Source organism: Vicugna pacos, unplaced genomic scaffold (assembly GCF_048564905.1).
Source record: "Vicugna pacos unplaced genomic scaffold, VicPac4 scaffold_19, whole genome shotgun sequence".
NCBI lineage: Eukaryota > Metazoa > Chordata > Mammalia > Artiodactyla > Camelidae > Vicugna > Vicugna pacos.
In genome coordinates, this window is record NW_027328740.1 from 7,664,809 (window position 1) to 7,690,940 (window position 26,132).

Consider the following 26,132-nt stretch of genomic DNA (forward strand, 5'->3'; position numbering starts at 1 on the left):
GAGTTATAGAGCAGGGTGAAATTGCAAAACCTTGCAGGGACACCCTGAATCTGCTGCTGCAGGAGAAAAATGATGGGGTCTCATTCCACAAGCATTACAAGGATACCCTGAGCCTGGTCTTGCATGAGATCCTGAGCTGGCTCCTTCAGGAGACCCAGGACTGTGTCCCATTCTAACAACCCTGCTGGGGAACCCGAGCCTGCACCTGCAAAACACACAGGACCGTGTCACATCCCACCAGCTTTGCAGACTGTAAGACTAGCCCTACAGGAGACCTAGAACCAGGTTACATTACCAGTCCTGCAGGGAGACCCTGAGCCTGATTTTGTAGCTCCCCCTGCACCTACACACATACTTCTATGAGACCCAGAGCCAATTCAGGCATCACCACCCCTACGGGCTGAGATGTCTCTGCAACCACCAACACTGTCATCTAATTCTAAGAATCAACCCACTCTCAGACCCGAACTTTACTTCCCTTCTCCTGGCATCATTTTTGTTTCTTTTTTCTGTCATTTCCTTGTTTTCTTTCATGTCATTTAGAGTACCATCTATTTTTATGTTTTAAGTTTACCATAATAAAATTTAGATGTTTTTCCATTTTAAATTGTGCAATTCAGGAGCATTAAGTGCATTCACAATGCTGTGTAACCATCGTCACTGTCTAGTTTCAGACTGTTTCTTTCCTCAAAATAAAACCCCGTATCCAAAGCACACATTCTCTTTTCTCCCTCCCCCAACCCCTGACAAGCCCTAATCCTCTTTCTCTCTGTGTGTCTTTCCCTACACTGGATGTTCCCTATCAATGAAATCATACAAAAGATGGCTGTTTGTGTCTGCTCTCATATTTTAACAAGGGATTGGTGTTTTTTATTTTACTTGAAGTAGCATTTTGGTTATTTCAAAGGGAAATCCAGGTGGATTAAATATGAGATATACAAAATGAATATTTTTAGAAACTATGTGCATAATCTCGAGATAGGCACTGCTATTCTATGTGTGAAACCAGAGCCAGGAGGGAGATGCTTAGCTCTTCCTGTGGCAAAACATAACCTAACAAAATAAAAAAAAATAATAATCAAAATCCATGAAAGACAAACCACAACATGGAAATATCATTTTTCATAACCTAAAGTCAGAGAAAGGTTTCACATCCCTGTGGTCCAAAAATATCTTGAAACACTGTGTTCTAAACAGAAACAGAACAAACACATGCAATTCCAACAAGAGGCAATGCAGGTGGCCAGTGTATATTAGAGATGCTCGACCTCTCAAGTGAGAATGCAAGATGTTCACACTTCGGAGACAGCATTGGTCAACATCACACTGGCAGGCCTTTAGCCTGGTGACAACCAGCTCTAGTGACAACATGAGGAGACAGAGGCCACAGTAGATCCCCTGGAGGGAAGAGTGAGCAGACTCTCCTCTCTGGGAGAACAGTATGCAGGATGCATCACAGTTCCACAAGTGCACCACTTTTCGAGCAGTGCTAATGCTTACCGTTGATCATACTAAAATTCTTGCACAATTGTTCAAAGATGTCTTTTCAAGGATGTTCATCACAGTCCTGTTTAAACTACTAGGGAAATGGAAGCAACACTAATGTTCATGGAGAGGGGGTGGGATTCATCAGTTCTGGTTCAGATGGAGGAATGATTGTTGCGCAGCTGGAAAAATGAGTGCTAGGTCTTTACCTGATGTCAAGGAAGCCCTCAGTTTGGATGCCTGTTAATCCATCATCTACATCCAAGATGCCATCTCTATGACCACATATGTGTCAAATCATCATAGATGTAAATGAATCTTGTGGTGTGTGAGAGACAGAGGCAGAGAGAATGAGAGAGATAGAGACTGAGAGATGTTCACCAAACCATTAATGACGGTCACTTCTGGGAGTGGGATTTGCAAATCTCTGCACTTTTCCTTTAGGCAACATTTCAAGCGTTTATAATGTATCTATATTGCTTTACTAATTCTAAGGTATTAAAAGCATATGTTACTTGAGATTCATTCATATTTCATCTATAGAATAAAGTTTATTATTTTTATTTTAAAATATTTGTTACAAGTACAATCAGCATTTATGAGAGTAAAATGATAAATTCTAAAGAATTAAGAATCAGATAAAGAACAAAACTTTTTGGTGACTCAGACACAGGCCAGCTATTTGGCAGTAAATGGCAGGGTGGGCCAGGTTTCTCCAGAAGGTTGTGTATGTTCTGAATCAGCATCCAATAGAGGCAAGGAAAAATTACAAGACATGTACGCTGAAAACTACAACAGCTTGTTAAGAGTAATTAAGAAAGACCTAGCCCTATTTTAAAATTTGAAGGAGCCAAAATGGCAGAGTAGACACACTCACAGCTTGACCTCTCCCACAAATACGCAAAGAATTACATCTACAAAAACATTGAATTGCACAGAAACCTCCTGAACTCTGGTAGAGTGTCTTTTATTTTGAAATACAGGAAGATTCTCACAAAATATGGTAAGGAATAAAAAGAGAAAAGAAAAATTCAGTGCAGAACTGATCCTGCAGGGAAAGAGTAGCATAGGAAGAAAGGCACACTCACACTGGGACACAACCTCTGTAGCTGGGAGATCAGCTAGGAAAGAAGCAGAGCTTCCAAGGTTTGGAGGAGACAGTGGCAACTGCATGGCAGGCAGAACTGGAGAAAACTGACACAGAGGGTCCCTGTGATGACCAGCCCTAGACATGAGCTAGAAGGGATGAGCCAGAACTGGCTACTGGAGTCAGTGAAGAGCCCAGGCAGAGGGCTGGGTCACACTGCAGACAGGCAGCCTCAGGAAACTAGAGGGCAGTGTGAGCTCTGGCTGTGTGTGTGTGTGTGGAACAGAACAGACTGAAACTCTCATAAAAAAGCACCGATGTTGGTATAATGGGGGAGGAATGAAACACAGCTGTGCCAAAGTCACTTTCTCCACTTGGCTCCATTGTTGGTGTGTTCTCATGAGAAGAGAAATGGGGCTTGGTGATAGGCAACACTTCTGCACAAAGGCAGAGCTGAATGTTGACTCCATACCCTGTGCCATTGCAACTTCACAGGCAGGAATGAGATTTGTTTACAGCCCCAGGCAGAGAGGGTGGATTTGCTGTATCTGGTCACTTTGTGGATCCACACCTCTGAGACTTACAGGCAGTGAGTGGAGTTCTGACTCAAGAAGGGTGGCCAGTGAGGGTATTTACAACAGGGTGGTTTATGGTTCCATATGTGGGTGCGGGATTAGGGTTTGAGCTGAACCTGTAGTGGACCACAAATTCATGTGTGTGACTGCACACTTGCTAAGGCAGGTCCAAGGGACTGACACTGCTGGATCTGCACTGATGTTTCCTGGGGCTCAGAACCTGAGGGGCACCAGAGTAGGTGGCTGACATTCCCATAGCTAAGGCAGGGATAAAGCCAACATCAACAAATAGTACTTTGTAAGTCTGCATAACAAGTGACAGGCAACACCACAGAGAGAACTCCCCAGTGAACATCTTCTGCCTATTCTTCTTCACAACTGAATTGCTCCAACCCTGCCTACTACATATCACAGCTCAGAAACGGGTCTAAAAGAAATGCATAGAGCCAGAGAAATATAAGTAAAATAAAGAAGCCGAGGAACCACTTTCAATTAAAAGAACAAGAGAAATCCCCTGAAAGAACAATCAGTAAAATAGACTTTGATAGTCTACTAGACTTCAAAAAGGAAATGATCAACTCACTGAAAGAAATAAAAGAGACTATCAATAGAGACAGAAAACTTTAAAAAGAAAATTTAAACTATAAAGAAGAGCTAGTTAAAAATAGAAAATTCAACTACAGGCAATCAAAAGAAGACTAGATAATGCAGAGGAATGAATAAATGGCTTAGGAGACAAGATAAAAGAAATAACCCAAAAAGAACAGCAGACAGAAAAGTCAATAAAAACCAATTAAAGCAAGATAATATAAAGTGTGCCAGCCTATGCATAATGGTGAGTCCCAGAAGGAGAAGAAAGTGAAAGGGGGATTGAAAAGTTAGTTAAAGAAATCATGACTGAAAACTTTCCAAACCTTAAGAAGGAAAGAATTATCTAACTACAGGAGGCACACAGGGTCCCAAACAAGGAGAAACCAAACAGACCTACACCAAGACATATTATAGTTAAAATGGTTAAAGTAAAATAAAATATTCTAAAGGCAGTGAGAGAAAAACAAAGTGTTTGTTACAAGGGAGTCCCATAAGCATTCAGCAGATTTCACTACCTAAAATCTTCTGGCCAGAAGGGAGTGGCAAGATGTATTCAAAGTCCTGAATAAGAAAAAGGCTGCAAACTAGGATATTCTATCTAGAAAGACTATCCTTTAGAACAGAAAGAGAGAAAGATTTTCACAGACAAGCAAAAACTAAAAGAATTCAGCAGTACTAAATCTATGCTAAAAAACAATTTGAAAGTTCTAATCTAAATAAAAAATAAACAGGAAGCTATAGAAATTAAGAAACCATAATTGGAAATGCGATAAATACAGTGAGTTGCAAGGGAAAACATGAGGATATAAATAAGTCAGTAAGTCAATAAAGAAAACAAGAAGGCAAACAAGAAAGAGAGAATAGCAAAATCATGAAAGGTGGAAGAGGAGAGCAAGAGAATATATATTTTTTTCTCTTTTTTTTCTTTTTTCTCTTTGTCTTCTTTCTTATTAGGATGCACTTGAGCCCACATGACTATCAACTAAAACCAAACAGATGAAGTAAGAGGTTACCATACTTGAATGACAAGATAACCACAAATCAGAAGTATATAATAGAGTCATAAAACCCAAAAGGAAACCAAGCTAATAGAAAAGGAATTTATCAAACCACAAAAATAAAAATAATTAAAAGAAAGAAACAAATAATTACCAAAATCAACTGGAAAACAAATTTCAAAATAGCAATAAACCCACATCTATAAAATAGCTACTATAAATGTCAATGGACTAAATGTTCCAATCAAAAGAAAAAGAGTGAAGGAGGAGGAAAGATGGTGGAGTAAAAAGGATGCTCAGAGCTCACCCTCTCCCACAAATTCACCAAGAGTGACATCAACAGACACACCCGCCACCCAGAACACCTGCTGAACTTTGACAGAATATTGGCTTCTTCAAAAGATAAAATTTTCCACAAATCTGGTGGGAGAACAGGAGAAAAGGAGAAAAAGGAAAATAGTTCTGGACCATTCCAATGGGGAGGGAGCTGCAAAGGAGGAATAGCATTAATACACTGGGTCTCTCCAACTCCAATGGCCAGTTCAGCAGGATGGAGATGGAACCTCAGAGGCTCAGATCTGTATAGAATAGACTTTGACTGACAGAACTAAGTTAATGGGGCACAAAGGGTCCCAACGATCCCCAGCCCTAGATGCGAACCAGCAGGTGTGGGATGGGACAGCCTGCCTGAGTTGAGCAGAGGACTCGGGCTGACTCTACAGAGGAAACCTTGGGGGACTGCAATGTTCTGTGTGCCATGGCTGGGAGAGTATACAGAACAGCCTGGGTCCCCCATAAAATAAAAAAAAAAGGCAGAAAACACTGCTGGTGTGCCCTGGGGGGAAGGGTAGCCATAGCCTTTGTGTCCGCAGACCCACAGTGCCATTATTGGAGACTTCTTGGGAGAAGAGAGTCAAGGCTCAGCCATAGCCACTATATTTTCTGGTGCATGGTTCCCAGATAGAGGAGGGGTCAAAACCCAAATCCCTACCTAGGGGCTCCACAACCTCATAGGTGGGAATGAGATTTGTTTACAGTCCCAAGAAGAAGGGACCATTACACACCGATGCCTCTCTGAGTTGGCTCTTCTAAGACAAATGCACAAGAAGCAGTGTTCTGGAACAGAGCAGGGGTGAGGGCTAGTGCAGCTGTTTCCTCTGAGTCCACCTACAAAGCATGGACCTAATGCGGCAGGGGAGCTACCTGCCAACTACCTTGCACAAGTGTGGTCCTGGGACCAGGCATCTGGTGGGGGGTGCAGACCAACCATTTACAGATGCTGGAACACAGACCAGGGGCACGACTAGACGGCCTCTGGAACCAGCAAGTGGAGTTTTCACAGCAGGATATGGGCAGGAGTGTGACAACCACAGGAAAAAAAGGAGCTCCTGCTCAATAGCCAGGGCAGATTCAGGCCACCAGAACACCAGCCACACCACCAACAAAGGGGATAACAGGCAAAAGGCGTGGAAGGAAGACTTGGCAACCACCCATAGTTAAAAATAACCTTATGACATAATTATTAAGAGTGTATATTCTTGCAGAAAGGCCAAGATAGTGGAGTAGAAGGATGCTTGTATCTTATCCTCTCCAATAAATTCACCAAGACTGACATTCACAGACACACCCATCCACTCAGGACATCTGCTGAACTTTGATAAAACATTGCCATCTTCAAAAGACAAAATGTGCCACCAATCTGGTAGGAGAAAAGGAAAAAAGAAGGAAGAAAATGCAAAATGGCTTGGGTTGGTCCTTTGAAGAGGGAGCAGCAAAGGAGGGATAGTGCTGGTTGACTGGGTCTCCCTCTTTCCAATGGAGAGGTCAGCAGGATGGACAGGGAACCTCTGAGGCCCAGATGTGTACAGAACCACCCTTGACTGACAGAATTAAGTTAAATGGGCACAAAGTGTGACAACAACCCCCAAACCTAGAAGTGAATCAGGGATGGGAAGGGACAGGCTGCTGGATCCAGGCAGACTCTGGATGACTGTACATAGGTAACCCTGGGGGACTGCAGTGTGCTGTGGACATCTGCTTGGATTGTATACAGGTCAGAACAGCCTGGGCCTCCCATAAAATAAGAAAAAAAATAAAGCAAAGCAATATTGCTGGCTTGCCTGGGGGAAGGGGTGTTTCGTCCTTTGTTTCTGCTGACTCATGGCAACATAACTGGTGATTTCTCAGAATAAGAGAGATGAGGCTCAGCCACAGCCATCATACCCACCCAGGCAGACATGGGGTTGAAACCTGAATATGTACCTGGCAGTTCTGCAACCTCATAGGTGAGACTGAGACTTGTTTACATCCCCAGACATATAGGAAGTTTCTGTCCTGGTGCCTCTACGAACTCACACCTCTAAGACAAATGAACAAGGAGCAAAGTTCTGGCAAAGAGCAGGGACTAGGGCTGGTGTGGCCATTTGCCTCAAGCCCACCCACAGAGTGTGGAACAGATGTGGAGTGGGGAGTTGCACTGAATATGGGAGCAACCAACCCAACTATTGTGGAGGACTGCTGCACCTGGACATGGCATTGGGAAGGGGCACAACCTGCCCACCTACCATGCAGGAGTGCAGCACCAAGATGCAGCACTGGGAGGAGATGTGACATGTCTACCTACAGGCACTGGGAGCAGCACAGACCAAGGGTGTGACCAGAGGGTCTCTGGAAACAACGAGCTGAGTTCATGAAGCAAGGCAAGGGCAGGAGCTGTGACAACCACAAAACAAAGAGGAGTCCCCATTCAATAGCCAGGGTAGGCTCTGGTTAACAGGTTAATGGCCACATCATTAACCAAAGGGATAACAGACAAAAGGCACAGAAGTAAGACTTGGTAACCACACATATTTAAGAAGGACCTCTTGATAAAATTACTAAGGGCACACAATCTCCATGGGAACATACTCTTTTCTTTTTCTGTTCCATTTTCTTTTACTTTTTAAATGTTACTTCTTAAATAATTTTTATATTTCTATTTTTAATCCCTTTTAAAATTTTCTTTTAAAATACTTTTATTATTATCTTTCAATTTGTCTAATTTCATTTTTATCCTTGTTTTTTTTCTTCTGTTGTGATTATACTCTGTTGTCAAATATTTTTTCTTCCTTTAATATTTTAAAAATTCATCCCAACTCAATTGTTATCTTGTTTCAATATGTTCTTCTGTTATTGATTATACTGCTTTTAAAACTAATTTCTTTGTGCTTAGTTTTATTTCTGCATCCATTTTATATAAATAAGTAAACTCTTAAAAGACCACAGTAGATAATTGATACTCCATAAGCCATAGTGCCAGAGAGATATAAGCAAGATAAAAAAGCAGAGCAACCTGTCTCAATTAAAAGAACAAGATAAACCCCCTGAAAGAACAATCAATGAAATAGACATTGATAGTCTACTAGATGATTTCAAAAAAGGAGTGATCAAAGTACTGAAGAAACTAAAAGAGATTGTGTATAGAGACAGAGAATATGTCAAATAACGAAATTGAAACTCTAAAGAGGAGCCAGTGAAAATTGGAAAACTCATTTGCTGAGATGAGAGTTGAGGTAAAGGATGTAAAATGTAGGCTGGATAATTGAGAGGAATGAATATGTGACTTAGAAGACAGGACAACAAAACAGCTGAGAGACAACAAATAAAAACCAATGAAAGCAATATAAGGGACCTATGGAATAACATAAAGCATGCCAACCTACTCATAATGGGGGTCTCAGAAGGAGAAGAAAGAACAAAGGAGATTGAAAAGATATTTGAAGGAATCATGACTGAAAACTTCCCAAACCTAAAGAAGGAATCAGATATCCAAGTACAGGAAACACAGAGCGTCCCAAACAAGGAGGACCCAAACAGACCCACACCAAGACATATTACAATCAGGATGACCAGGGTTGAGAATGGGAAATGATTCTAAAGGCAGCAAGAGAAAAACAAAGAATGAGATACAAGGGAACCCCCATAAGACTTTCAGCTGATTTCTCTACAAAAACAGTAAAGGCCAGAAGGGAGAAGCAAGGTATATTCAAAGTCCTGAATGAAAAAATGATGCAGCCTAGGATACTTTATCCAGCAAGGGTATCCTTTAGAATAGAAGGAGAGATAAAGAACTTCACAGACAAGCAAAAACTAAAAGAAGTTAGCAACACTAAACCTATGCTAAAGGAAATATTGAAAGACCTACTCTAAATAGAAAAGAAGCAGGATGCTACAAAAAGGAGAAAACCATAATTGGAAAGGTGATTGCTACAATGAATTACAACAGAATAAACATGAAATCATAAAAGAGGGCATCTAAATCATTAAGGGTGGGAGAGGCGAGCAAGAAAATATACAGGTTTCTCTCTCTCTCTCTTTCTCTCTGTCTCTCTCTCTTTTTTGTTCTTGGTAGGATGGGTTTGAGCTTATATTACTATCTGTTTAAAACAAACAGATATAGTAATGGGTTAATATATGTACAAAGTAGGTTAACCACAAGCCAAAAAGTTACAATAGAGTCACAAAACTAAAAAGACACCAAGATAATAAAAAGGAAAATTATCAAACCACAAAAAGAAAAAGTAAGGAACAAAGAGGAAATACAAAATGAACTGCAAAACAAAGTTCAAAGTGTAATAAACACATTTCTATCAATAATTAATATAAATGTCAGTGGACTAAATGCTTTAATCAAAGGACATAGAGTGCAGAGTGGATAATAAAGCAAGTATCTACAATACGCTGTATAGAAGAAACCCACGTTAGGGAGAAGGACACACATAGATTGAAAGTGAGAGGATTGAAAAAGATATTCCACACAAATGGAAATGACCAGAAAGCAGGAATATCAACAGTGATTTCAAATAAAATAGACTTTAAAACAAAGATTATAAAGAAAGATTAAGAAGGATATTTTATAATGATTACAGGAGTCATAGATGAAGATATTTCACTCATTAACATATATGAACACAACATAGGAGCACCTAAATACATAACAGATAACAAGAAAATACTAACAGATAAAAAGGGAAAATTTGATCGGAACACAATCACAGTAGAAGACTTTAACAATCCATTAACATCACTGGACAGATATTCCATACATAAAATTAATAAGACAACATAGAAATTAAATGATACAATAGAACAATTTGTCTTGGGTAATATTTTCAGAACATTATATTTCCCTAAAATAGAACATACATTCTTCTCAAGTGCACATACCACATTTTCTAGGATAGATCATATACTTTGTCACAAAAGAAGTATTAACAATTTGAAGAAGATAGAAAATATTTGAAGCAACTTTTTCTGACCACAATACCATGAAACTAGAAATGAACTACAGAAAAATAAAGGAGAAATAAATGACAGTATGGAGGTTAAACAACATACTACTTTAAAAAAAAATGGGTGGATGATGAAATCAAAGAAGAAATAAAAAACACATTCAGACAAATGATGATGAAAACACAACCATACAGAACCTATGGGATCCAGAAAAGGCAGTGCTTAGAGGGAAGTTTATAGCGAGAGAATCAGGTCTACCTCAAAAACGAGGAACAACTGCAATAAACAATCAAACTTACCACCTAAAAGAATTAGAAAAAGAAGAGCAAAAATAACAAAAGTAAGCAGAAGGAAGGAAATAATAAAGATCAGGGAGGAAATAAATAAAATAGAGATATAAGAAACATTTGAAAAAATCAAGCCAAGAGATGGTTTCTTGAAAGAGTAAACACAATTGACAAAATTATGTTCTATGCTGGAAATTGACACAACAATGCAAACTGACTATAACTCAATAAAATAAAAATTAAAAAAATAAATATATTAACAAAAGAAAAAAGAAAAGGTAGTTTCTACTCACCAGACTGGAGGAGGGGACTGCAACCCATGCGGGGTCACACCCCATGGGAAAGCCTGGGGTCAGGATCGGAGGAGCAGGGTGCTGTGGACATGATCTGTCACAGGGTTTCTGCAGGAGGGGAGTGTGAGGCATGTGAGCAGGCTGAGGACTGGCCATTTGAGTAAGTTCATGGGCTCTGTGGTGGAGGGGCTCCCCCAAGTTTCTGGACTTGACTCTGGGTGAGTTGGGCAGGTGGACAGTGGCTCAGTGTGAGTCCAAGTCCAGTGGAGGAGGTAGTGAGTTAGATCTAGAAGGACTCCTTCTGGGGTGGGAGGGTCCACAAGGGAGGCAGGAGGCCAAGTCCAGGTGACTGAGAACAGGGTGTGTCCTGCACAGGGCTGCAGGGCAGATGAAAGCATCCAGTCTACAGAAGGTGGAAACACGGTCCATACAAGGGCTCAGCTCAGATGTCACCTCCTCAGAGGAGCCTTCTCTGCCTGCACAGTCTACAGGGACAGCCTCCTCCAAGCACATCTCCCCAGCAGACACCTGCTCCATTTCCTGCATAGCATTCAGGACACGGGCCCCTGCTCCGTACCCAGCCATGGTTCCGCTGCCCTGAGGAAAAGCCCTCACAGGAGCCATAAAGCCCTACACGACCTGGGCCCCACCTCTCTGTCTCCTCTGGCACCACTGTCTCCACCTGGCCCTCTTCTCCTCCACTCCTGCACTCCTGACTTCCCCCAGCCTTATGTGCTCTCCAGAGCACAGGTCCCTCCTAACATGCTGTGTGTGCTCACTGTGTCTAATCCACTGCATGCCTCCCACCCAGGTCAGTAACCAGCACACAGTAGGGCTCAGTAAGTAGAGTATGAATGACTCTTACCATGACTGCTGGGAAGGCTTTTGTCTGTGGCCTACAGTGATCACACACCCGTCACACAATCTCTGAGGTCCTACTGTGTTGGGTGGGTTCCAGATACCGGGCACAGCAGGTAGTGAAGCAGTCAGGTCTCCATCCACATGCAGCAGACAGCCTGGTGGGGGACACAGAGAAAATTAAGTAAAATATATACAATGTCCGGAGGTGATATGTTCCATGGAGAAAAATAAGGTCAGGGAGGACATTTGAGCAGATTCCTGGAGGTGTTTAAGAAGCAGGGGGAGAGAGAGCCTGGCTGAAAGAGCAGCCATCCCAAAGGCCCTAAGGGCAAAGTGGGATGTATGTGGAGGGTCTTAGTTATCCGTGTGAGTTCTTAGTCCTGCCTTGAGTATGTATGTTGCTTTCATTTGTAAACCTTGATTTCACCTTTATAGCAAATTAACCTGCATCATCAGTCTGCATAATTTAGTCAACTCTGTTTCAGGTGTTGTGGGCACAATGGCAGGCTAATTACTTGGGTTGGTAAAGAATTACCAGCGTCTGAGAAGGGTTTAGGAAAGTTCAATAGGGACACTGCTATAGGCAACATCAGGCCACACAGGCAAGAGGTGCCTACACGAGAGCCAATGTTGAGTGTGTGGGGTCTGTTATTGGGGGGGGTGCTGTGCACACAAGGAGGAGGGGGCTGCATGATCAATTCATGCACAGGTACCTTGTTGGTTGTGAGATCTGTCAGGGGCTTCTCTGAACAAAAGGCTTTACCAATTTAATAAGGGAAGGATGTGAGTTCTCTCTTCCTGGGGCAATGAGGTTTCATAGGGTAAACACACAGCAAGAGAAGATGTTTTATAGCTTGTGGAAATGCAGGTGTGCAAAGGGTCCTGCAGTGGGGAGTGGGAGGTAAGGGGCCACTGGGCTCTAGGCACACAGAGAGCCCATGGGTGAGGGTGTATGACTCTGAAGAGTGCCTGCTGGCTTCACACCAGGGACTTTATGTGGAAAGAGGAGAATCTAGGTTATCGGCACGTGTCTACTCAGTGACCTCCCTAAGCCTAACTCTGTCAGGCACCAGGTGGCTATGAAATGAACATGAAGGTCCCCACCCTGAGGACCCCAATGAATGAACATCTTGATATCCTCAAGCCCCTTCCCCTGCACCACCGCCCCACCACATCTGGGTCTCAGGCTTTGACCCTGACATCAGTGGCATCTTCGTTCCCTACATCCAGCTCCTCTGGACATCTCTGTGATGAGCTGTTCCATGTCAGCAAGCCCCAAACTGAGCTCTGCCTTTACCCCATGTTTGCTTCCTTCCTGTGAAGCCCCTCGTGAAGGAGCCACCACTAGCAGGATCCTACAGCTCTGAGGCTCTGCCTTCCGCACCCCTCCGATGTCTCCCAGCCCATGATCCCCTATGGAGGTCCCTATTATCCTCTCCCTCCCACTTCATTCTTGGGATGCACACCAAATCCCTCTTCACAATCTCCCACAAGACAGGTCCAGGTCCACTTGGGGACACTGAGGTGACACAGGCGGATGTTGCTGGGAATGAAGAGCAGGATACTTTAGCAGAGGAGAGGAAAGGGCTCTAAATCCACCAGAACACACGCTAAAGTGGTGGCAAGACACCCATAAAGGGTGAGGCAGGCATCACACTGCAGCCCCGCCCTCTGCTCCCCCAGGGTGCCCTGTGTTTCCTGCTTTGGCCTAGGGGACTCCCCCCTCACTCTCTGTTAGAGGGGTGCCCATCCATTCATTCACACCCTCATTAACCATGTACATGGGTCCTGCTCAATGCCAGGCCTCAGCTAGATGACAGCTCATCCTTGGGGACACAGCTCAGATCTTACCTCCTCCATGAAGCAGTTCTGGATTCCCACCCCCCCTGAAGCTCCTCTGGCCTCAATTAAGACCACTAGGGCTGTGACCACACTCTGATTACATCCCAAGTCTGTGATCTCTGTGAAAGCCCTGGGCCCAATGTAGAAAGAGACTCAGAAAAATGGGGCCAAAACGGGCTAAGAAAAATGTTACTAGTTCTCTATTACAGAGAAGGCCACTGAGCAGAGAGAGGGCAGTGTCCAACCAAAGCCACAGAGGAGGGTCTCAGTGAGCCCTCCCATGGCCCTGTTACTAGTTCTCTGTTACAGATGAGGACACTGAGCCACAGAGAGGGAGCAGAGCCCTGCTATAGCCTTGGCCCCACGACCTGTGTCCTTTATGACTAGCTCCATGCTGCCAGCAGGGGTGTGGGCCTGGAATGGACGTTGAAAGCAGCCTGACCCCCAGGCCCCCTTCATACACAAAGTCAGTCTCAGGAACACCCCTCAAGACCTACCCTATACCCCTGGGATTGGGACCTGATTGCTGTTCCTGGAAGCTGTCTGGGTTTCCCTGTGAATTGCCCCAGGAGGTGCTTGGGACAGCCACAGGGCCCCTGAGGCTTCCTGTCCCCAGCTGAGCAGCTCTGGTCCCCTTGACTGTCCCTGGCCCAGGCCTGATTACACAACGTTTTGGCCGGGTAGCCAGCTGTGGAGATGAGGAAATGGGGGCAACATGCAGATACACGCAGAGGTTCAGGTATTCACTCAACAATCACTGATTCAGGCTTTGAAGTGTGGCTGGCCTGGGCCCAGGCCTGGGTGTCCAGTAGTGAATACAGTCAACTCCTTGAGCCTTCTGGGAAAGCAGTCCTCAGAGAAACGGGCCCTCAGTGCAACCACCCTGCTCCCCATGAACAATCACACTGAGATGAGGCTGCGGCCATGGGTCCCAGTGGAGGATGAAGGGAGGAGGAAAACCCAGAATGGGCACTTACCATGAGCCTGGACACTGGAACCAGATGACCTGGGCTCTGTAATCTGGGGTGGTCACCTCAGCTGTTCTCTCTGCGCCTCAGTTACTTCTGCAGAAATGGGTGATAATGCCTGTCCCTGCCCCACAGATTTTCATGAGGAGTCAGTAAGCTTCTCTAAGGTGTGTAGGACAGTGCCTGGCTATGGGTCAGGATCCTGCTCACCTCACAAGAGTCTGTCCCACTTTAAAGATGATAAAGTCAAATCTAAGGGGGTTATGAGACCAGACTGGGCTAGCCCCCTTCTCATGGTCTGCTGTCCATGTCTCCTGCTTTTACATCATACCTCTGCCCCCATATCCACCCAGCAAAGTAGGTGCTGAGAATCTGAGCAAATCAGAGTATGAATGGAGGCACACCCTCTCCCCATCTTGGGCACCTGGTGTGGTGGGCAGGTTGGGGATATCGGGCCCCTCCAGACTGTCCAGGAGGCCCAGCATGTCGGTCACCTCATTTCCACTCAACACGGAGTAGGTGTGTGGCCAAGGGCCAGAGGGCGCTGGAGTAACCCAGGGTGGGTGGATGCTAGGTAGGTGTGGGAGGCACAGAGTGGCCCCTGGAAGACAGTGTCCAGGCAGCCAAGGTGCAATGAATGAGGGTCCCCAAAAGGGGCAGAGGACAGAGTCCAGCCTGGACACCACCCCCTGCTGGACCCTGATCTGGGGTGAGAATTGGGACAAGCCAGTGCCCCTCTGGGACTCTACATCCAGCAAAGAGGTGAGGAAAAGTTAAGGAGAACGTGCTCCCTGTGTGAGGGCACTGCTTCCAGGATCCTGGAGGTTCCATAGACCCTTGTGAAGTGGCTGCTGTTTGCAGCCCCATGTGGGCAGAAGAACTGAGGCAGGGAGGACAGAGTGACTCAGGACAGAGCTAGGATTCATCCAGGAGTGTGTGCTGAGCCTCTTGCTAAGAGCAGCCTCTGGGCATCATGGACTCAGGAAGTGTCTTGTCGTCCCTCTTAAGGCTCCTGGCATGTTAGGCAGGAAAGGTCCCAGTGCCCATACCTGGGCCTCTCTGGGTGATTCTGACATGTGGGATCATGATGGTCCTGAGAAAGGAGAGAGAATGTGGGCTGGGCGTCAGGTCTGCATCAGACCCTAATGATGCCCCTAATGTTGTGTGACTTGGAAACTCCCTGACCTCTCTGTGCCTGGCTTTCCAGCCCTGACTCAGAGGACTGCTGTGATTGGCACACAGTAGGACCTCAATCAGAGGAAAAAGCCAGCCCTTCCCCAGGAACCTCTCCTCTTACATTCCCAAAGCTAAGCCCATGTTCCACACATCACCAGAGCTGAAACTTGACAAACAGGGCAAGTGAAATCCAGCAACTCCTCCCTCCTGCCTGAGGCCCTTCCCTCCTCAGTGACAGTGGCTCTGAGCAGGTCTCTGCATCCCAGAAGTCTGAACTGAGCCTTGTGACCTGGAGGAGTCCCTGTTCCACACAACTTTGTTTCCAGGTCCTTCCAACAAGACACAAGATCACCTGGTCAGTGTCTTAGCTACAAGGTCCTCCCTTTGCAAATTGCCCCATCACACCCGGGCTAGATGATGTGAGTTCCAGAGCACATGACCATCCAAATGATGACTTCAGGGAAACATCCCTGCCCACACTGCACTCTTCAGAGCCCACCTTCTAAACTAAGGGGTAGTGACCCACGGTTGTGCACACTTTTATCAGAACACAGCCCTCACCCACCCACCATTGGAAACACGTGAGAAGCAGAGATTCCCAAGTGCCTGGACCCCTGTCATCCAGAAAGCAGAGGGTAGGATAACAGACAGAAGGGGAGAAAGTACTTTCAGACTATATATCTGATAAGGGGTTAACACCCAAAACATATAAAAAACTCTTACAATTCAACAGCAAAAACAAGCAATCTGATTTAAAAAGTGGGCAGAGGAACTGAATAGACATTTTTCCAAAGAAGGCACACAGATGTCTATCAGGTACATGAAAAGGTGCTCAACATCACTCACCATCAGGGAAATGCAAATCAAAACCACAATGAGATACCCCCTCTCACCTGTCAGGGTGGGTGTCATCAAAATACAAGAGATAACAAGTGATGGTGGTGGTGTGAAGTAAAGGGAAACTTGTGCAATGTTGGTGGGAATGTAAATTGGTGCTATCACTCGGGAAAAGAGTAAGAAGGCTCCCCCAAAATTTAAAATTAGAACTTCCATATGATCCAGCAAGTCCACTGCAGGAAATATATCCAAAGGAAATGAAATCACTATGTCAATGAGACAACTGCACCCTCATGTTCACTGTATCATTATTTACAATAACCAAGATATGTAAACAACCTAAGTGTCCATCAGCAGATGAATGGGTACAGAAAACGTGATGCATATATATGTATATAAAATGGAATCTTATTCAGACATTAAAAAAGTGAAATACTGCCATTTGTGACAACTTGGGTGGACCTTCAGGGTATTATGCTAAGTGAAATAAATAAGACAGAAAGACAAATACCTATGATCTCATTTATATGTGGAATCTACAAAATAAACCGAAACACATAGAAACAGAGATCAGGTTGGTGGTTGCCAGAGGTGAGTCAGGGGGTGATTGAAATTCGGGAAGATAATCAAAATGTACAAACTTCCAGTTAGAAGATAAACAAGTCCTGGGGACATAATGTACTGCAAGGTGACTGTAGTTAACAGCACTGCGTTGTGCATTTGTTAGTTAAGAGAGTACCTCTTAAAATTTCTCATCACAAGGAAAATAGTGTGTCACTATGGGTGATGACAGACGTCAAGTAAAGTTAATGAACTGATCATTTCACAATATGCACATGTAACAAGTCATTATGCTGCACACCTAAAGCCAACAAAGTTATGTGAAAATTGTATCTCAGGAATACTTATGTCAGGAAGCGGGGGTGCGAGCCTGGACTACCTACTGCAGGAGCTGCCTTTGCCCTCCAACAGCAGAGGGTGGTAGTTGTGACAGAGACTGTAGGTCCCTCAAAGCCTAGAATGTTTACTGTCTGGACCTTCACAGGGAACGAGTGCAGACCCTGCCCTGGAAGACAGTGGTCATGGCAGCAACAAAGGCCTGCCTGTATGCAGGCTCAGCCAAGACAGCTCCTGTGCTCTGCTGTCACCGCATTTACTTCCCTCCACACCCTCAGAGGGAGAGGCTTCAAAGTTCTCATTTTACACATGAGAAAACTGAGGCTCATTTGCTTTGAATTATTGACAAAGTGGTGGGAGAAGCTTTGAACTCCAGTGTTCTGATTTCAAAGCCACATCTCAGTCCTGATTTTTAGAAGGTGGAGGTCCAGGCACTGGGGACCCTCCACCTTCCTCACTTGTAGTCGTACTCCAGGGCTGCCACCCCCAAGGCGTCTGGGTGAACACATTTAATCCGCTTACTCTGCACCAGCTGAGCCCTTGGCTGCCAGTCTGTTGTCACTGCCTGAAACCAGCTGAGGTTTTACAAGTGAACCATCACCCCCTGCCAGCCCACCTGCCCTGCCATGTGGAGCAGACCCCTCCTAGCCTGGACATTCTAAACCCTTAGCTCACACATTTGCACAACTGCATCAAAAGGGCCCTACTCCCTGTGTGGAGATATCGACAAGGGGAAAGGAGGGGAGTTTGGGGTGGCCGCTTACTGTGAAGGTGACACATGACAGGGACATGTTCATGTCCATAATGGCACTCAGTTTGAAGCTTAGAACATGGTCACAGCGAGGGGTAAAAGCTGAGAGGCTACAAGGCTGCCTAGAAAGAGGCTTGACTATTGAATTGTAAATGTGTAATTTAATTTAAACATTAGCCCCCTGGGTGATAAGAATTTGCCCCTAAGGCCAGAATTGGCCACCTGACCCCTGGGAACCCCTCAATTCCAGGATGTAATCATCTGAGCATGGAGGGGGCTTAAATTGGAGTGCTGTCCTCTCAGTCATGGTGCACCTGCCCACGTGTGCACCCATGATCTGCAGTGCTCACACATCAAGGAGGTCCAGGTCATAAGGAAGGGATGACAGACTGTGAGGTCACACGTATGCCCCTGCAGGGGTGAATGTTGTATAGAGAAGAGCCCCCCACTCTCACCTCCAGGAGGGGTGATGGAGGGAACAGGACTCCTGAGCCCCTAGGCTTAGCAAGCATCCTGGCTGAGGGTGGGGAGGCTGTCCACTCCGAAGTCATAGGTCAGATGGTAGATTGGGGTCCCACCCCCACATCTCACCAGTGAGAACGTCTAGTCTGTTTTCTCTGTAAACTGGAACCCAGTCACCCTCACCCTCAGAACTAGGGGCAGCCTGTGTAAATTACAACACAAAGCCCTGGGCTGTTTCAGGTGCCCGGGGGTGTCCAGCCCCCCTAGGCCCGGCAGGTGGGAGAGGAGTGGTGTGGGTTAGCAGGTGTGACAGCAGAGTTGAGACTTGGCTGAGTGAATGCACTCTAATATCCAGGAACTGGGAGCTACAAGTAGCAAATCTGTTCACTGAGGCCATGTGTACTCTCCCTTGTCATTTACAATCCCCTGTTTGAACAGAGGCCTCTGGAGTCTATTTGCCACATTGTTGCCTGTCACCTCACTGTTGCAGTTCCAGGGTCTCCATTTAGCCAGCTTGAAGGAATAGTCAAACTTTTTCTTAAAACCAGTGTCAGAAAACCAAAGTGGCTTTAAGAAGCAAACAGGGCAGGAGAGAATGACTTACCTAACTGAGACGTCCACAGGGAGATAGCTTCAGGCAGGTCTGTACCTGGTGCTCAGTGACATCAACAAAAGTCATCCTTCCCCACCTCTGGGCTCTGCCACTGGTGTCATCTTCACATGGCTCTGCCTTTATGAAAGCAAGATAGTCACCAACTGCCACATGCTGACATCACCACCCCTCAACTCCCAACTGAAATAGAACTTCTCTGCTCCCAGGATTCCAGCAACTAGGCCTGACCTCCGTGGAGCCTGATTGGGCTGGTGCCCAGCCTTGAGCCAATCACAGTGGCCAGGGAGGATGGAAAATGCTGATCGGCCAGATCAAGGCCATGTGACCATCCTCTTCAGGAAACCTGTGAGCTGTTCACCTGTTTCCAGCTTGGGAGAGTGTGATGTCTCCCAGAGGATTCTGCTTCTAGCACAACCTGCTGGTGGCACAATAAGCTGGAATGAGCCTGTCTGCTTGGTGACAAGTGACAGGTCACTTAGTGGTTCCTTGCTCCAGGGAGGGAGGCATGTCCACACAGTATTGGGGCTTCAGAGCCAGAATGTAGTAGAAAAGCCTCCTGGTCTCCCAAAAGGTGGGAAAGTGAGCAGTGACACTGGAAAGGCACTCCTCTCTGTGGCCCTTGGCTTTCTCCTTGTTACAGTGGAGAGTGCAGTGCTGCCCCTGACAGCCTACTTCCCTGCTTGAAGGCCTTTGCAACAGGTGGAGAGTGCTTGGAAAAGCCCATTTATTCTGAGGAACTGTTATTGCTCCTGGTGGGATCATTATTTTCATGTCACTTGTGAGGTGGGCCCTGAGGGGTCCCTGATCTGGGGGCACAGACACCCACACAAACTTGGCCCAGTATTGCTGTTCATTCAACAATGTCTTACCAAGCACCTACTGTGTGCCAGATTCCCAGGGTAGAGCAGTGATGTTGACAGCACAGGTCCCTGCCTCACCTCATCTCTGCATCCCAGGTGGGGTCACCACAGTGGGAGTTCAGGAAGCAGAGGATGTGGCCGAAGCCTTGTGGGAACCCCTGGGTTTTTCTCTGTGCTGAGGGACCTAGCAGCACACCGATTGTGGGACTCAGTACCCGCAGGACCCAGCATTGATGGGTAAAGGAGAGGGGCAATTCTACAAGCCCATCCTCACTAACCCCAGGCTCTGGAGGGCAGCTCCAGTCTGCTCAAACCCAGGGGGCATCTTCCGACATTCTGATCACCCTCTGGTATTACTCCCCGCTCAGATGCAATTTTCCCTGTGGTAGCTACACTCAGAAAATGTGTTTGTTTCTCTCCCATGTGGTTAAGTGGACTTCAGATGCATGATAGCGATGGAGTGGCTAAGCCTCTGGGCAGATTGCTGGGTGACCCGTGGAACTTGCTGCACATGTTAAGCTCCCTTCTGCCAACCAATGGGCCAGGCCCCACCACTGTTCTGTCTGTTCTACCTCACTTAATCTGCACAGACACTCTTGCGGGACATCCTGTTATCCCCCATCTCTGCTGACCTTGGGTGGACAAAGCTTGGGTTTGAGAAAGTTGCCCAGGTCACATGGTTGACAAGTGGGGAGCTGGGGATTTGCACCCTGGTCCCAGGAGTCTGGATCATGGAAAGGCCTGGGTGGGGCAGCTTATTGCAAAGGGAAGTCCTGCCCAAGCCCCTCCCATGAGAGCCCACCCAACAGCACATCTAGGAGAGTCAGCGTTTCCTGGACCAGATGGACAGAACCTCAAAACTTCTTTGCAGATTGTTTCCATGCTCTTTTGCAAGCACAGAAAGGCCGCAGGCCAGGGAAGGATAAGGCCAAGAGTGTTTTCACTGGGGAGAGTGAAGGACAAGTGTGAAGACACACAGCACTCCCAGCAGCCCTCTCGGCAGAGCCTGCCACTGGGTGAGCAGCTACCGTGACTACCTACCATAACCCTGTGAGGTTCATGCCTGTACAACTCTGCCTGTGAGAAGAGCAAAGTGAAGCTCAGAGAGGTGTGGGGACATTCCAAAAAGAAACAGATAAGGTGGGATCATCACCACCATGCTGTGCAGGTGTCACACTGTCACACTGCTCATGCATGGCCTGCTGGGAGTAGTGAAGGCCTGATAGGAGCACAGGAACACTGTGGTGAAGGTGACGTTTCTACCTGGGACAGCTGGTACCGGGGACTCTAGCTGGTTCTTCATTGTGCCTGCTTTGAGTGTCAGCATGTTGCAGCCTCATGTAGGGGAAGGGCTGTCTCCTTTCCACACCGGTGCAAAAGGAAGAGCATGTACACACTGGCATCACCATAGACCACCGGCAGGATCAGGATCTGGAGCTCAGAGCAGAAACTGCCAACACCTCAGGAACTGGTGCAAGAGGAGGACCTGAGTGCCCCCTGAAACATTTCTAGTTTTAAAAACATACTTCATTAGGGGGAAGTGATAAACAGTTGATCCCTTCAAAATATTCTGTTATCCAAGGAACAATAGCACCTCAGCATTGTAAGAGGTTTAACTCAGTCATCAATAACCATCACTATAGGTATGAGAAAACAGAGTGTTAGGAGTTACAAAAGGGTCTCAAGATCATGCAGGTCTGAACTGAGAACCATCCAAAGCATGTGCTGCATGATAGCATCTCTAAGCTACCTGAGGCTTGGTCTGCTCCTGACACAGGGAAGATGGTTCTGAGAAAACCACACTCCTCAGGGGACCCCAGGGAGTTGACAGAGTTGAGTTTGGGTTCCTGGTCATCTTCTAAGTCTGGAATTTTGAGATTCTTCTGCACCTGTCCTTCCTCCAGAACAGAATCTGATTCAGGCAGGATTCCAAGGACTGAGGCATGTGCCAGGCAAGAGAGCAGGCATGGCTGGATGAGAGCATCACCAGTGCCATTAAAAAAGAGGCCAGGGCACTGAGATTTCCATTGATTTAGCATCATGGCTGGGAGGGGTCTTGTGTTCTACAGTGAGTTCCGAGTATCCTGCACCGCCCTCGAGGACCTGCAGGGGGCGAACGAAGCCAGCGTGTCTTAGGTGGCGGTGCGCATGCGCAGTCCGCGTCAGCAGCCAGCGTCTTCCCTGGGGGCGGAGCTTGCTTTCCTCAGGGCTGAGAGGGCGGCGCCAAGGAGGCTCTGGGACAGCGCTGCCTGCGTGTCTGCGGGAGGATGCTCCCCGCTCTCTGTCTGAAGTTACGCCGGTTTCCCACGGCCTGAGCCCGCTTCCTGCCGGGGTGTGTGTGGACCTGACCGAGCTGGGGCCCCGGCCAGCAGGGCAGGAGGGGACGGATGCGCTGGCGGGCCCGCTTCGACTATTCTCCTCGCCCGCCCGGAGCGGGTGAGTGTCCGTGTCCATCGGGGCCGCTGGGGTGTCCGCGCCCCTGGTCCTCACCGCCCGGGTCCCCCCTTCCCCCGTGTGATCGTAGGTGTGTACACCGCGGGTCAGGAGCGGGGATGCGGGTGTGAGTGTCCGTGTCCATCCGGGCCGCGGGAGTGTCCGCTCCCCTGGTCCTCACCGCCCGGGTCCCCCCTTTCTCCGTGTGAACGGAGGTGTGTACACCAAGGGTCAGGTGCGGGGACGCGGGTGTAATGGGAAAGGGGCTGAGAAAGTACTGAGAGTTAAAGAGAAGTGTGTAAAATTACATTATGTTAATTTTTATATTTTAAGTGTGTCAAAGTCAGAGTTTATCATGCTTTTACTTTCTTGTCTTTAAAGGAATGCAATCATTTAGTTTATACTTAAAATATGCTTCTCAGCTTATCTCATTTTCAAGTCAAAATACTGCCACGGTTGACATTTTCTCATAATACAGTGACAATCTTAAACATGTGTGAATATAAACTCATTGAAAAAATCTTGCAGTATTCCATGGTGAGTTGTCTTCTTAAAAATAATATCCAGGCCATTGCTAAATTATTACAAAAATATAAAATTTTTGAAGCACTTTTAGAAGTTCCACACACAGTGGTATTTTTAAAACACCAACCAGTGCATAGTGCTTAAGATCATTTAAGATGAAATATATTCAAACCTAAAACTTTAGAATACTCAAAAGGCAGGGTAATGGCTGCTTTTTCATTGCAAATACATTTTTTTCTTCATAAGTGCAAAATACGAAGGTATTCAGCTAAATTTTGTATATCTTAATTCAAAAGGTGAAATTAGAATATAATCTCCTTATTTTTTATTTTAAGGCTATTTCCCATAAAAATTGGTATTTTTATCTGTAGGACCTTAATTGTCTATTCATTTGTTTTTTTCTTTTCGTTTATTTTCTTTAACAGAGAGTGCATTCTTGTGTCTTGTTAGTTTTTAATTCTCCTAACTTATTCCAAGACTTTCTGACACTGATAGTAAATAATGGGAAAGGCCTTATAGTAACTGCATCTTGTCATGTAGTCAGGATTTTTTTTTTTTTTGGATAACTTTTTTTTACAATTTCCACTTGGTTCACAATATTATCCCATTATGACAACTCAATAAAAAATTGTAATCTGTTTACACCAAGACACTTATGTCAGCACAGTGCTTTTGCTGATATAATTTTACATTAGATTATAATATAATATTTTATTTGATTTACATATAGACTAATACCTATTTTATATATTTACACACATATATGAATATCTGCTAAATGCCATTAATTTGCATGGCGTGGTAGCTGATAATATGTGATCTTTCTGACCATTGGCTATTCTTATGTGTCTCTAACGTACTACTTAGAACAGATACTAGAACATCACACCTCTCATTATACAGTATTTTAAACGTTATATTTTATTTTACTTATTTTTAAACATTTTTTATTGAGTAATAGTCATTTTACAATGTTATGACAAATTCCAGTGTAGAGCACAATTTTTCAGTTATACATGAACTTACATATATTCATTGTCACTTTTTTTTTTTTTGCTGTGAGTTACCACAAGATCTTGCATATATTTAAGATTCCACACATGAGTGATCTCACATGGTATTCCTCTTTCTCTTTCTGAACTACTCCACCTTGAATAACATTCTTCAGGAGCATCCATATCTCTGCAAATGGCGTTATGTAGTCAGTTTTTGTGGCTGAATAGTATCCCATCATATAAATATCCCACATCTTTATCCAGTCATCTTTTGATGGACATTTTAGGCTGTTTCCATGTCTTAGCTGTTGTAAATAGTGTAGAAAAATCAGCTGAAAACCTTATGGGGGTTCCCTTGTAACTCACTCTTTGTTTTTCTCTTGCTACCTTTAGGATCATTTCTTTATCCTTGAATCTGGCTATCTTGATTAGGATATGCCTTGGTGTGGGTCTGTTTCAGTTCCTCCTGCTTGGGACCCTCTGAGCCTCCTGTGCTTGGATATGATTCCTTCTTTAGGTTTGGGAAATTTTCAGTCATGAGTCCTTCCCATACCTTTTCAATCCGCTTTGTTCTTTTTCCCCTTCTGGAACTCCTATTATGCATACATTGGCACAGTTTATATTACCCCATAGGTCCCGTATATTGTTTTGTTTTTCATTTGTTTTTCTCTCAGCTGTTCTGATTGGGTGCTTTCTGTTGTCCTGTCTTCTAGGTCACTTATTTATTCTTCTGTATTTTCTTGTCTGCTTTGCACAGCCTTTAGGTCAGCTCTCATCTCAGCCAATGAGTTTACTAACCCTACCTAGTTCTTCTTTATAGTTTCTATTTCATTTTTGATACATTTTATATACCTAAACACTATTTCTTTTAGTTCCTTCAGTACTTTGATCACTCTTTCTTGAAATCTTGATCTAATAGACCATCAATGTCTATTTCTTTGTTCATGCTTTCAGGGGATTTCTCTTGATCTTTTCATTGGGAGTGGTTTCTCTGCTTCTTCACATTGCTCATATCTCTCTGGCACCGTGGCTTAAGGAGTAGAAGTTACCTACTTATCCTGGAGATGGTGTGCCCTTAATGATTTTATCGAGAGGTCTTTGTGTCTTTGCCCTGCTTCATGAACTCAGCTTGCTGTTTCATAGGCCTTCTGTTGGCACCCTCATCTGTGCTGCTCTCAGTGGCTGTTGGCCAGCAGATTGTGCCCCCTCCTAACACTAGGTCAGGAGCTGAGCTCTTAACCAGTGGGTGGGCAGGTCACTCCCCCTCCTGATGCCACAGTCAGATGCTGTGCTTGGGGGGAAGCAGGTGGGCAGATCACACCCTGTCCCAGCACTGTGGTCAGGTGCTGTGTTCCTGCCAGGAAGGTGGGTGGCTGCCCACCTGCCCTCTCCTGGTGCTGGTCGCTCTGCTGCTCTGTGCAGCTGCCTGCTCTGCCTCGGGTAGGTGGTCTGTAGGTGGGCTCAGGGAAGACCACGGAACAGCCCCGCCTACGCTCTGTGCCAAATCTGAGCTCCTTGTTTCCCTTGGCGGCACAAGTTCTCTGAGGTGTCAGGGTAGAAAAATCCTCTCTGCCTCAGGCTATAAACAAGTCTCAGTCCTGCCTAAAAGGTTGTGGGGCCCCCACGTGCAGATTCAGGTCTCAGCCCTGCACCCGCCTGGGCACTATGCACAGGAGGAGATGGTAGCTTTGGCTGAGCCCTGCCTCTCTTCTTGCGAGATGTGCCAGTAATGGCACAGGTCTGAGGAGACAAAGGCTTCAGCACCCCTCCCCCCAGGGCACATGCCTGCTTATAGTTTTGTTTACCTTCTGAGTTAAAATTTACCTGACAATGAAATGTATAAATTAGGCTTTTGAGGTTCATCCTTGTATCAGTAGTTGATTCTTTTTTATTGTTGAATTGTATTCCATTGTTTGAATATACTATCATTTGTTTTATCCATTCTCCTACTGATAAATACTTAGGCTTTGGATATCTTTTTTTGCAAGCAAACATTTTTTTTTTAAAAATGCAAATATAATATACATGCTTAAATGTGCACATATCTTAAGTATACAGCTCAGTGATTTTTCACAAAGTAAACAAATCTATGTAACCTTCATCCAGTCAAGAAACAGAACATTGCTGTTCCACTTTGGGTTTCTTCCCAGATACTATGGCACCCCTTTGATGGATTCACCATCCTAAATTCAGCCACCATGGATTGGTTTTTTTGCTTTTGAAATTTTTAGTCCCGTACATTCCACTTAACATTATGTAAGATTCATCCACTAGTGTTTTCTGTAAACTAGTATATTTATTTTTATTGCTTTAAAGTATACAACT

At 45.3% G+C, this 26,132-nt stretch overlaps 1 long non-coding RNA gene across 1 annotated transcript in view; it reads right to left on the reverse strand.

Moving 5' to 3' along the window:
* Positions 1-26,132, reverse strand: part of LOC140693235 (uncharacterized) — a 55,906-nt gene that overhangs the window by 12,159 nt on the left and 17,615 nt on the right. Inside the window, exons 13-18 of the long non-coding RNA XR_012068959.1 lie at positions 21,118-21,362; positions 18,986-19,111; positions 15,308-15,351; positions 14,268-14,354; positions 11,453-11,603; positions 10,588-10,695 (exon numbers count right to left, since the gene is read on the reverse strand). This is a non-coding gene — a long non-coding RNA (uncharacterized lncRNA). The remainder of the gene's footprint in view (positions 1-10,587; positions 10,696-11,452; positions 11,604-14,267; positions 14,355-15,307; positions 15,352-18,985; positions 19,112-21,117; positions 21,363-26,132) is intronic.